Genomic DNA, 13,950 nt, shown 5'->3' with positions numbered 1-13,950 from the left:
AGGAGAGCATTATACTATATGGAGGACTATGGGGAGTGTATTATACTATATGGAGGACTATGGGGAGTGTATTATACTATAGGGAAGACTATGGGGAGTGTATTATACTATAGGAAGGATTATGGGGAGTGTATTATATTATATGGAGGACTATGGGGAGTGCATTACACTATATGGAGGACTATGGGGAGTGCATTTTATTGCATGGAGGACCATGGGGAGTGCATTATACTATATGGAGAATTACGGAGGGGGGGGCGCATTATACTATATGCAAGGCTATGTGGGGCCATCATAATATTTGGAGGGTTATGTGGGACCATTATACTGTGTGCAAGCAATTATACAGTGTGAAGGTTTGTGCGGGGGCCATCTTACTGTTTGGAGGGCTAGTGCGGGTCATTATACTGTATGTAGGCCCTTTAATGTGCATGGAGGGCTATGTGGGGGTCACAGTTGGGGGGATCATACTGTGTTGGGGTCACCATACGTTGCCTTGGAAGTTGAGGTGGAGTACAGTAGGGTCATTATACTGTGCATGTGGAGGAATTCACCATGGGGGTACCATACTGTGTTTAGGGGGGGGCACTTTTGTTGGCATCATACTTTTTATGGGGGCAATGAAAGAGGAATCTAGGTCTTCAGCAGGAGGAAAATTACTAAGTAAAGGATGGAAAGTTGTGAGATCTGCTCTTCTGTGACCCAAACAATTATTTAATTTTTGTTTTTTTCTTTTTTTTGGAGGGGGGCCCAATTGGAACTTCTGCTATGGGGCCCCATGATTTTTATGTACGCCCCTGGACATAGCACATCATGAGTAGGTGTCAGTTCCTGCATCATGATGTGCTATGTCCGTCATGGATTAAAACTGTCACTGTGTGAAAACACACAGTGATAGCTCCATGCCGACAGCAGTCATTGACAGTTGAGCGGCACAGCCAGAGATGCAGGGGTCCATTTCCACTCTATGATAGCTGCGATCGGTCAATCTGGAGCTCGGAGCTCAGCTCAGTTGACAACGGAGCTCCTGTGACGACAGCCAGGGCCAGTGCTCACAATGCCCCAGGCTGATTAACCCTCTAGATACCACGGTCGATAGCGATCGTGTCATTTGGAAGCTTGTGAGAGGGAGTGGGCTCCCTCTCTCACCCCCATCAGCACCCCGCAACGGAATCATAGGAAGCTGAAGGTTGTCATGGCAGCTGGAGGTTAAACAATGACCTCCTGGTGTTCCAGGTATGGTGGCCTGTGAGACCCATAGGTAGAGATGCATGAGACTAGAGACCAGTGATCAGACTAATAAAAATTAATGTTCCATAGAGGGATTAAGTAAAAAAGTTAAGAAGATTATTGAAAAACTTATTAAAAAACAAAACACAAAATAAAGAACAAAAAATAGTACACTAATAAATACATATATTTATGTAAAAACTAAAATAATAAAGTACACATATTTGGTACTTTGTTAAAAGACCAATGTAAATAAAAATGGTACAGCTGAAAATGTCATCTTGTCCCACAAAAAATAAGCCACCATACAGCTCCATAACTGGAAAAAAAAGTTATAGCTCTCAGAATATAGTTATTCAAAAACAATATTTTTCTATAACATTGTCTTTATTGTGTAGAAGCGACAAAACATAAATAAAATGCTACAAATGTGATATTGCTGTAATAGTAGTGACCCGAAGAATAAAGCTGTCTTATCACTTTTACCACATGGTGAATGGCATAAAAAAAACTCAAAAAACAATCTCTGAGTTGCTGATTTTTGTGAATTGTGCCTCCCAAAAACCGGAATTGGAAGCGATCACAAAATGTTATGTGACCGAAAATGGTACCAATATAAATGTCAACTCGTCCTCACGTGAAGGTCACCACTGTTCAGAGGCCAGACAAAGTCCAGAGTAACTCTGCTGCCTCATTACAGTGAATAGATCTCTCGGGGGTTTCATCTGAATCACATCATTCAGAGATTTAGATGTAAGTGCTCCGCATAGAGCGCTGGATAAATGTGATCACAAATGTTATGTAAAATGTTCCCATTAAAAGCTTCAAATCAATCCACAAAAAAAACAAGTCCCTACTCAGGTCCATCATCTGTTAATGGAAATACAGGGGCTTCTACTTTACTGGTACTACAAACGCTCTGGAAAAGCACTATGGCTCCTCACCCCTGAAAAGAAATCCAGTGAATTCTGCACTCCCAAAATCCAAATGCCCCCCTCCCTTCTGAGCCCCACAGTGTGCCTAAACCACATTTAGGTGTCCACATCTTTGGCATTTCTGTAGCGATGAGGGCCCCCCTAATTTACGGGTGCATGTCTCCAGAAGCAAAAGCTGGACATAACGTACTGGGCACAAGAATGTAAGAGCAGATTTGCAATTTTCACTCAGCAGCATCCACTGCTGCTTGTTTCTGGAAAACTTCCATGGAGTCAAATCATCCTTACACCTGTAGATAAATTGCCAAAGGGGTATAATTTCCAAGATGGAGTCACTTGAGGGAGGTATCCTGCTCTTCTAGCGCTCAGGGGCTCTGTATATGGAGTCCACAAACTATTCTTGGAAAATCTGCACTCCAGAAGGCAAATAGCGCGCTGTCCCTCCCACGTCTCCCAGTGTGGCGAAGCAGTACTGTACAGCCACATACGGGGTATTTCCATGTTCAGCAGAAATTGTGTGACAAATTTTGGTGCCATTTTTACCCATTTCCCCTTGTAAAAATGAAAAATCTGGGGCTAAAGCAAAATTTTTGTGGGAAAAATGTAATAATTTTTTCTTCACTGCCCAATGGTAAGAAATTCTGTGACATTCCCGTGGTGTCAAAATGATCACTGCAACCTTAAATTAATTGAGAGGTTTAGTTTGCAAAATTGGGTCACTTTTGAGGGGGGTTCTGCTGTTTTGGCACCTCAGGTGTTAGAACCTTGCTCTTAGGTTTTTTCCTTTGCTGGTCACATGACCTTGTTGGCCTATTTAATCCTGCTCCTCCCTTCTGGCTTTGCTGGACTTCATTGTATAACTACTTTCTAGCTAGCCTGTGCTCTGTATCTAACTCTGTTAGTTTGCTTGGTCTACGGACCTCTATGTTCTATATATTTTGTTTGTTCGTCTGTCTGCTACTATTTCTGTTAGGAGGTGTCCCATTTTCCTCCCAGTCCTTAGTACTTGTAGGGATTCCTTCCCCACATCTATAGGTCTCCGCACAGACTAGCTTAGGACTTTAGCAGGTCTGATCGCAGGATCAGGTTCCCTGTTACATTGTAGGGATTCAGCTGAGTTCTATCGTAGGGACAGATCTCCTCTCTTTCCTTAGCTCTGGTAGCAGAACATAACAGTAAGTCCAGTCTGCAAATTCTCTAAGGAAAGATTTTTCTGTTCCATCATGGTGTCGGTTCAGGATTTGGCTCATCGCCTGCAGGGACTCTCTCTGGAGGTGGCCGAGCTCCGTCAGCACGTGAGTAACTGTCCTGGAGCACATTTCTTGGAGCCTAAGGTATGTTTGCCGGATTTATTTTTTGGTGAACACCGAGAATTTTTTTCATTTAAAAATGCTTGCTTATTGTATTTTCGTTTGAGACCCAAGTCCTCTGGGGATGAATCCCAGCGCATAGGGTTCATAATGTCACTTTTGCGCAAAGAGCCTCAGGAGTGGGCCTTTTCTTTGCAACCTAGTGATACATGCTTCAGATCAGTGGATAGTTTTTTTTCTGCTTTGGGACTATTATATGATGATCCTGACCGTGTCGCATCAGCTGAGACTGAGTTGAGACGTTTGAAACAGGGATCAGGTAATGTGGAAAAATATTGTACTCATTTCCGTCGTTGGTCTACTCAAACAGGGTGGAACGATTCTGCTCTGAAAAGTCTATTTCTTGCTGGGCTCAATGAAAGGGTTAAAGACCTGCTAATTGCTTATCCTACACCTGAAGATTTGCAACAGGCTATGCAATTAGCTATACGGGTGGATAGGAAACTGCGTGCAAGGGTTAATGAGAGCAAATCCTCTGCTATGTCAGTTTCTGGTTATGAGAATGTGTGTACTAACAGTGGTGAACCGATGGAGATTGGATCGGTGGCACCTCGCTCTCAAGAAAAAGACCGTAGATTTTCTGAAGGCTTGTGTTTCTATTGCGGAAAATCTGGTCATTTGATTAAAGGCTGTGAGCTTCGTATGAAGAAAGAAAAAAAAATGGTCAGTCATGCCCGTATTGCCTGTTTAAATTCCAAGGGTGTATTTTTAGCTGCTTCCACGATTGCTCAGGAAAAATTAATGGAATTTCGGGTGTTTGTTGATTGTGGGTCTACTCTGAATGTAATTGATGGGGGATTCTTGGAAAGACTCAATTTAAAACCCGAACCTTTATCATCCCCCATTGCTGTGGTTTCTGTGGATGGTTCCCCTTTGAAGAATATTACTCTCAAGGTCTGTGAATTTCCTCTCACTATTAATGGTGTTCACCATGAGAAATTGGATTTGGTAGTTTTGAATAACTTGCCTTCTCCAGTAATATTGGGATTGCCCTGGTTAAAATTTCACAATCCTGTACTGGATTGGTCTACCAGTGAAATTAAATCCTGGAGCCATAAATGTTATGACAAGTGTTGTAACGGGCGTATTGCAGCTTTGGATAGGGGAGAATTGCCTGTTCCTATTCAAGATTTTTGGAGAGTTTTTTCTGAGAAGGAATCGCAGGTTTTGCCTCCCCATAGAGACTATGATTGTTCTATCGAATTTGTCCCTGGAGCGACTCTTCCTAAAAGTCGTTTATTTAACCTTACTATTCCTGAGAGGAAGGCTTTGGAGGAATACATACAGACAAGTTTGGCCGCCGGTCACATTAGGCCCTCTAAGTCTCCTGTGGCGGTTGGATTTTTTTTTGTAAAAAAAAAGGACGGCGGTTTACGTCCTTGTCTGGATTTTCGTGAGATTAACAAAATTACTGTACGCAATCCTTACCCACTGCCATTGATTCCTGATCTGTTTAACCAGTTAATGGGGGCCAAGTGGTTCTCTAAAATTGACCTTAAGGGGGCATACAATCTGTTGCGCATGAAGGAGGGTGACGAATGGAAGACTGCTTTTAACACTCCTGTGGGTCATTTTGAGAATCTGGTTATGCCTTTTGGTCTTACTAATGCTCCTGCATTTTTTCAGAATCTTATTAATGACATCCTTAGACCTTTGATCGGCAAAAATGTGGTTGTGTATTTGGATGACATTTTGATTTATTCGCCGGATCTGGAGTCTCATTGGCGGAGCGTACGTGAGGTATTACAGTTTTTAATGGACAATTCGCTTTTTGCTAAGCTGGAGAAATGTGAGTTCGCTGTACAGAGAATTAGTTTTTTGGGTTACATTATCTCCAGCGAAGGTTTTGAGATGGACCCGGTTAAAGTTCAAGCTGTACAGGAATGGCCTAGGCCTATTGGTTTGAAATCGATACAGAGGTTTTTAGGTTTCGCCAATTATTACAGAAAATTCATAAAAAATTTTTCTAGTATTGTCAAACCTCTGACCGATCTCACCAGGAAAGGTGCTGATGCGGTTCAGTGGTCTTCTGAGGCCATTGAAGCTTTTGTGTATCTCAAGGAGAGGTTCACCTCTGCTCCCATCCTTATGCAGCCTGATGTGACTAAGCCGTTTTTGGTTGAGGTTGATGCTTCCTCTGTGGGGGTTGGCGCAGTATTGTCTCAGGATAACGGGGATGGATTACATCCCTGTGCCTTTTTTTCAAAAAAATTTTCGGAGACTGAACTGAATTACGATATTGGTAATCGGGAATTATTGGCTATTAAACTCGCATTTGAACACTGGCGCCACTTCTTGGAAGGTGCGGAATTTCCTGTTCAGGTTCTTACGGATCATAAAAATCTGATATATCTTGATGCTGCCAAGCGCCTGAATGCTCGTCAGGCTAGGTGGGCACTGTTTTTCTCGCGGTTTAATTTCTCCGTTACTTACATCCCTGGTACTAAGAATGTTAAGGCGGATGCCTTGTCTCGCAGTTTTTCTCCCATAGTCGGTGCTGAGAAAGAGGAGAACATTTTACAAGAAGGTGTTGTGATAGCTGCTTTGGACTCCGTTTTGGAAGATGAGATTCTTAAAGCACAGGAGAATGCCCCATCTAACACTCCTCATGGGAGGTTGTTTGTGCCTGGGACCTTTAGGAGAGATTTGTTTGTTGAGTGTCACGAGTCTCGGTTGGCAGGTCATCCCGGAATCTCTGAGACCAAGAGACTGGTGGGTCGCAGTTTTTGGTGGCCTGGATGGCAGAAGGAGGTCATTAAGTGGGTGCGTCAATGTACTATATGTGCTAGATCTAAGTCCTCACATACTCCTGCTGCGGGGTTGCTTTGTCCTTTGGAGGTTCCCAGTGCTCCTTGGACACATTTGGCTATGGACTTTATAACTGACCTTCCCCCCCTGAGGGTTTTACTGTCATCTGGGTGGTCGTGGACCGTTTTAGCAAGATGTGTCACTTGGTTCCCTTCGTCAAACTGCCCTGCGCTAAAACTCTCGCTAAGGCCTTTGTCAAGGAAATTGTCAGACTTCATGGCGTTCCTACTGACATTGTTTCTGATAGGGGTCCTCAGTTCGTGGCTCGTTTTTGGCGTGCCTTTTGTGACAGGTTGGGAGTTCATTTGTCGTTCTCGTCTGGATATCATCCTGAATCTAATGGCCAGACAGAAAGGAAAAACCAGGATGTTGAGCAGTTCTTGCGTTGTTTTGTGGCAGACAATCAAGAGGGGTGGTCTGAGTTTCTGCCACTTGCTGAATTTGCTCTGAACAATCATACATCTTCTTCTGCTGGTTGTTCGCCTTTTTTTTGTTGTTCTGGGAGACATCCGTCGTTTGGGTCGTTCTCCAATTTGGGATCTGCCGTGCCTGAGGAGGAGAATTTTTCCGGTGATTTGGAGAGAGTTTGGACGGATGTGCGTGGTAATCTTCAGGAGGCCAACAGAAAATCTAAAGACTACTTTGATAGGAAACGACAGGAGGTTTTGTTCGCTGTTGGTGACATGGTTTGGTTGTCCTCTAGGAATCTGCGGTTGAGGATTCCTTCTAAGAAATTGGGTCCCAAGTTTGTAGGGCCCTTTAAGGTGCTTCAGGTTGTCAACCAATCTGCTGTTAGGTTGGAGGTTCCTACCTCCTGGAGAATTAATCCGGTATTTCATGTCTCTCTGTTAAAAAAAGCTGTTGTGTCGGATGGTGACGCCTCTGTTCCTCCGGTGGTGGAGGACGGGGAATATGAAATTTCTCGCATCCTTAACTCTAGACGGTATAGAGGTAGTTTGCAGTATCTTGTGGCCTGGAAAGGTTTCGGACCCGAGGATAACTCTTGGGTGAGGTCAGATGATGTTTCCGCGTCCAGACTTATCAGAGCGTTTCACAGGAGATTTCCTGATAAGCCTGGTCCTAGGGGATCCGGAGGATCCTCTTAGAAGGGGGGGTACTGTTAGAACCTTGCTCTTAGGTTTTTTTCCTTTGCTGGTCACATGACCTTGTTGGCCTATTTAATCCTGCTCCGCCCTTCTGGCTTTGCTGGACTTCATTGTATAACTACTTTCTAGCTAGCCTGTGCTCTGTATCTAACTCTGTTAGTTTGCTTGGTCTACGGACCTCTATGTTCTATATATTTTGTTTGTTCGTCTGTCTGCTACTATTTCTGTTAGGAGGTGTCCCATTTTCCTCCCAGTCCTTAGTACTTGTAGGGATTCCTTCCCCACATCTATAGGTCTCCGTACAGACTAGCTTAGGACTTTAGCAGGTCTGATCGCAGGATCAGGTTCCCTGTTACATCGTAGGGATTCAGCTGAGTTCTATCGTAGGGACAGATCTCCTCTCTTTCCTTAGCTCTGGTAGCAGAACATAACATCAGGGGCTCTCCCAGTGGCTAATGGCACCCGCAAACCATAACAGTAAAATCTGCACTAAATTATGGCGCTGCTTCCCTTCTGAGTTTTGCAAAAGTAGTTCCTGATTACATGTAGGGTATTTGCGTACTCAGGAGAAATTGCACAACAAACTGAGAGGTCCATTTTTACCTATTAGCCCTTATAAAAATTAAAAATAACATTAGCCCTAACACATCATTTTAGTGGTAAAAATGTAATTATTCTTTCTTCACTGCCCAATGGTATAAATTTCTATAAGGCACATGTGGTGTCAATATGCTCACTGCACCCCTAGATAAATTCACTGTGAGGTGTAGTTTGTAAAATGATGTCTCTTATGTTGGGTTTCTGCTGTTCTGGCAGCTCAGGGGCTCTGCCAATGTGACATGACACCCTCAAACAATTCCAGCAAAATATGAACTCCAATATGGTGCTTCTTCGCTTATGAGCTTTGCGCTGTGCCTCAAAAGTAGTTTTCGACAGCATATGGGGTATTCATGTACTCCCAAGAAATTGCACAACAAATTGTATAGTTCATTTTGTTCCTGTTACTCTTGTGAAAATGAAAAATTTCGGCAAAACCAATACTTTTGCGGGAAATTTTTTTTTTTTTCATTTTCACAATTCAACGTTATAAACTTCTGTAAACCACACATCTAGATACATTCCTTGAGGGCTCTTCGTTGCCAAATTGGGGTAATTTGTAGGGGGTTTCTACTGTTTAGGCACATCAAGGGCTCTCCTAATGCGACATGGCGTCTGCTAATGATTCCAGCAAATTTTGCATTCAAATAGTCAAATGGCACTCCGTCCACTTCCAATCCCTGCCGTGCGCCCAAACAGTAGTTTTCATCCCCATATGGAGTATCGGCGTACTCAGGAGAAATGGCACAACAATTTGTACTGTGCATTTTTTCCTGTCACCCTTGGGAAAATGCAAAATTTGGGGCTAAAAGAACATTTTTGTGGGAAAAATGTGATTTTTTATTTTCACGGCTCTATGTTACAGACTTCTGTGAAGCAAGGTGCTCACAACCCATCTAGATGCATTCCTCAAGGGGGTCTTGTTTCCAAAATGGGGTCAATTGTGGGGTGTTTCCACTGTTTAGGGATATCAGGAGCTCTCCAAACGTGACATGACATCCACTATTGATACCAGTCATTTTTTATGTTCAAAAAGTCAAACAGTGCTGAGGTCCCTTCTGTGCCCTGCCATGCATCAAAACAGTAGTTTCCCCCCACATATGGAGTATTAGCATACTCAAGAAAATTGCACAACTAATTTTGGGATCCATTTTTTCATGTTATCCTCGTAAAAATAAAAAATTTGAGCTAAAATAACATTTTTGTGAAAAAAAAACGTTAATTTTTTCCTTCCACATTGCATTCATTTCTGCGAAGCATCTGAAGGGTTAATAAAATTCTTGAATGTGGTTTTGAGCACTTTGACAGGTGCAGTTTTTAAATGGTGTCACTTCAAATGTGATGTGGTACCTAAAAAAATGTTTTTGTACATTTTGTTGGAAAAATGAGAAATTGCTGGTCAAGTAGACATGTGGTAAATTATTTGTTAACAATTTTGTGTAACATAACTCTCTGGTTTAAAGGCATAAGAATTAAAATTTTGAAAATTGTGAAATTTTCAACACTTTTGCCAAATTTCAGATTTTTTTAGCAAAAAACACAAGTCATATCAAAAAAAATTACCACTATCATGAAGTACAATATGTTGCGAAAAAACAATCTCAGAATCGGTGGGATCCATTGGAGCGTTCAAGAGTTATTACCTCATAAAGTGACTGTGGTCAGAATTGTAAAATGAGGCACAGTTATTAAAAGCGTTACACCAGAGGGTGGTTTGCACGTTAATGACCAGGCCAATTTTTACAATTCTGACCACTGCCACTATATGAGGTAATAACTGTGGAACGAATCAACGGATCCCACTGATTCTGAGAATGTTTTTTCGTGACATATTGTACTTCATGATAGTGGTAAAATCTCCTCAATATGACTTGCGTTTATTTGTGAAAAAATCAGAAATTTGGCGAAAATTTTGCAATTTTCAAGCCCTTAAATCAGAGAGATGTCACACAAAATAGTTAATAAATAACATTTCCCACATGTCTGCTTCACATCAGCACAATTTTGGAACCAACATTTTTTTTGTTAGGAAGTTATAAGGGTTAAAAGTTGACCAGCGATTTCTCATTTTTCCAACAAAATTTACAAAACAATTTTTTATAGGGACCACATCACATTTGAAGTGACCTTGAGGGGCCTTTATGACAGAAAATACCTAAAAGTGACACCATTCTAAAAACTGCACCCCTCAAGGTGCTCAAAACCACACTCCAGAAATGTATTAACCCTTCAGGTGCTTCACAGGAATTTTTGGAATGTGGAAGAAAAAAATGAACATTTTTTTTCCACAAAAATGTTACTTTAGACACAATTTTTTTTTTTTCGCAACGGTAACAGAAAAAGATGGACCCCATAATTTGTTGCGCCATTTCTCCTGAGCACGCAGATACCCCATATGTGGGGAAAAACCACTGTTTGGGCGCACGGCAGGGATCGTAAGGGAAGGAGCACTGTGCGACTTTTTGAATGTAAAATTTGTTTGAATAATTAGCGGACGCCATGTTGCATTTGGGGAGCCCCTGATGTGCCTAAACAGTAGAAACCCCCCACAACTGACACCATTTTGGAAACTAGACCCCTCAGGCAACTTATCTAGATGTGTGATGAACACCTTGAATCCCCAGGTACTTCACAGAAGTTTATAACATTGAGCCGTAAAAATAAAATGTTCACATTTTTCCCACAAAAATGTTTTTTAGCTCCCAATTTTGCATTTTCATAAGGGTAACAGGAGAAATTGCACCATGCAATTTGTTGTTCAGTTTCTCCTGAGTAAGCAGATACCCCATATGTGGGGGAAAACCACTGTTTGGGCACATAGCAAGGCTCGGAAGGGAAGATGCGCCATTTGACTTTTTTAATGTAAAATTTTTTTGAATAATTAGCGGATGCCATGTCGCATTTGGGGAGCCCCTGATGTGCCTAAAAACAGTGGAAACCCCCACAAGTTACCCTATTTTGGAAACTAGACCCCACAAGGATTTTATCAAGGGGTATAGTGAACATTTTGAACCCAGAAGTACGACACAGAATTTGCTACCATTAGGTCGTCATATTGAATAAGTTGTCATTAGTGTTGAGCGCAAGTGCTCGCTACTTGAGTTTGCAACTGGTACTTGGGTATGCACCAAGTATCGCGAATGCTCGAGTCCACGCCGGCATGTTTCACGGTTATTAGACACCCAAAAACAACATACGGGGATCGCTCATGCATGGCAGGCAATCCCTGCGAGTTTTTTTTGGCTGTAGAAACATATGGGTCGGAGACTCAAGCATGTCACTTGAGCACCCGCGATACTCGGTGCATACCCGAGCACCCGATGCAAACTCAAGTAGAGAGCATTTGCACTCAACACTAGTCGCCATTATTTTTTTTCTTTACTTTTAAAAAACCCAACCCCAACACAACCCTAGCACAACCCTAACCCTAGTACAACCCTAACCCTAGTACAACCCTAACCCTAGCACAACCCTAAGGCTGCGTGCCCACGTTGCGGATTACAAGCGTATTTGCTGCGGATTTTCCGCAGAGGAAACGCTTGTAAAACGCTTGGTAATCCGCATCCCATGGTCCCCAATTAGAATCCGCAAGTTCTATGCCCATGCTGCGGATTTTTCCACAGCGTTTATGCTGCGTTCAAAAATCCGCAGCATGTTCATTAATTTTGCGTTTCCGCAAGCGGAATTGCCTTATACAATGCAATAAAAAACGCAAGGCAATTCCGCATGTCGAAAACGCGATTCCGCATGAGTTTTTCCGGGAGAGGACATGCGGAAATGAAGCAGAAATTTTCTGCTTCATTTCCGCAACGTGGGCACATAGCCTCACTCTAACACAGCCCTAACCCTAACAAAGCCCTAACCCTAACACAGCCTTAACCCTAGCACAATCCTAACCCTAACCCTACAGTTTATTTTTTACGCTGTTCCTCGTGCAGTATAAGTGATTAGACGACTTTATTCTTCGCGTCGCTGCGATTACAGCGATACCAGATTCATATCAGGTTTTTATGATTGACAGCTGTCACACACTAAAAAAACCTTTTTTTTGCAAAGACTAGTTTTTGCACCTCCATATTTTGAGAGCTATAATTTTTCCATATTTCGGCCGAAAGAGTCTTGTGACAGCTTGTTTTTTTGCGGGAAAAGTTGACGTTTTTATTGGTGCCATTTTCAGGCACGTGACATTTTTTGATCGCTTTCTATTCCGATTTTTGGGAGGCAGAATAAACAAAAACCAACAATTCAGGAAGTTTTTTTAATTTTTTTTATGCCGTTCCACATGTGATAAAATTGATAAGGTAGCTTTATTCTTCGGGTCAGTGCGATTACAGCTGCACCACATTTATATAGTTTTTTTATGTTTTGGCGCTTTTACACAGTAAAAACTATTTTATAGAAAAAAATATTTTTTTGTATTGCTTTATTCTGAGAGCTATACGTTTTTTATTTTTCGGCTTATGGAGCTGTATGGCGGGTTGTTTTTTGCGGGACAAGATGACGTTTTCAGCGGTACCATTTTTATTTACATTCGTCTTTTTGATCACGTTTTATTCCATTTTTTGCTTGGAGATATGATGATAAAGCATTCTTTTTGCTTCGTTTTTTTTTTTAATGTGTTCTCTAAAAGGGTTATCTAGTGGGACAGTTTTATAGGTCAGGTCATTCCGGACGCGGCGATACCAAATATGTGTACTTTTATTGTTTTTTTTTCATAATAATATTTATTTATGGGTACAGTATATTTTTATTTTTTGGGGATTATTTTTTTCATTTTTTTAAAAATATTTTTACTATTTTTTTTTTCACTTTCTGACACTTTATTAAATTGTACACTTTGTCCCACTATGGGACTTTCACTTTTTGCAGTCTGATTGCCTGTATAGCATAGAGATGCAGCAGCAGCATCTCTATGCTATACAGCCTGTCAGCCTGCATGCAGAAGTAGCATGCAGCTCTGCGCATGATCAAAGTAACTTCCTGGTGTTTGGTGACCTGGATGTACGTCATGACGACATCGGGTCACCATGACAACCACCGGGACCCCGCACAAACAGTGCGGGACGCCGGTGAGCAGGTAAGTAACAGAGCTTACCTCCTCTTACTCTCGGAATGCTGCGATCGACTTAGATCGCAGCATTTTGGGGGTTAATTCTCCTAGCACTGACTGTCAACTATGAGAATTAGCTGACACCCGGCGGCGATCGCGCCCGCACAGCCTGTGTGCGGGTGAAATCGCCAGGGGGTACTAATACGTATTTGGTCCAAAAGGCCCAGGGTGCAGATATGTATTAATACGGCCTAAGTCAGAAAAGGGTTAATGTACAAAGAGGCTCGGTCCTTAAGAGGTTAATATCTCCTGATAGTGACAACATGGAGCGGGCGACGGCCATAATGGAGACTGTACAGTAACAGAGCAGCGAGCGACGTCAGGAGGGAAGTGACCCAATCTAATCCAATACAGACAGACCCTGATATAGCGACACAGACGGGAACACGTTCTGTCTCCTGGAATGTGACCGCAGCACTGAGGGGGTTAATAGTAATGGGGGATCTCCACATACCTCCACCTGCAGAGCCGCCACCACATATATGGCTGTTCTGTGCTCACAGGACCTGTGATGAGGTCACAGGAGGGGAGGAGTCAGGGGTCACATGATCAGGGGCCTCAGTGGATGCAGGACTCTGCTGTGCTGGTTGTCATGGTGCTGGATGAGGGGAAGGTTATGTGTGGGGTCAGGAGGGGTTTACAGTGTGGATGTAGCAGAGCCGCGTGTGTACGAGGTGTACGGAGTGGAGCCGCGTGTGTACGAGGTGTACGGAGCAGAGCCGCGTGTATACGAGGTGTACGGAGCAGAGCCGCGTGTATACGAGGTGTACGGAGCGGAGCCACGTGTGTACGAG

The 13,950-nt window shown here is 42.6% G+C and overlaps 1 protein-coding gene across 1 annotated transcript in view; it reads right to left on the bottom strand.

Moving 5' to 3' along the window:
- Nucleotides 1–13,669, bottom strand: part of LOC141272011 (oocyte zinc finger protein XlCOF8.4-like) — a 37,577-nt gene extending 23,908 nt beyond the window's left edge. Inside the window, exon 1 of the mRNA XM_073682291.1 lies at nt 13,611–13,669. The gene's annotated coding sequence lies outside the window, so the exon portion shown is untranslated. The remainder of the gene's footprint in view (nt 1–13,610) is intronic.
- Between the last annotated feature and the right edge of the window lie 281 nt (nt 13,670–13,950).

The sequence above is a fragment of the Phyllobates terribilis genome, unplaced genomic scaffold (assembly GCF_046119375.1).
Source record: "Phyllobates terribilis strain yellow unplaced genomic scaffold, ASM4611937v1 Scaffold_5__5_contigs__length_657084704, whole genome shotgun sequence".
NCBI lineage: Eukaryota > Metazoa > Chordata > Amphibia > Anura > Dendrobatidae > Phyllobates > Phyllobates terribilis.
Note: the sequence above shows the minus strand (reverse complement) of the source record. Positions and strands in the feature narration are given on the sequence as shown.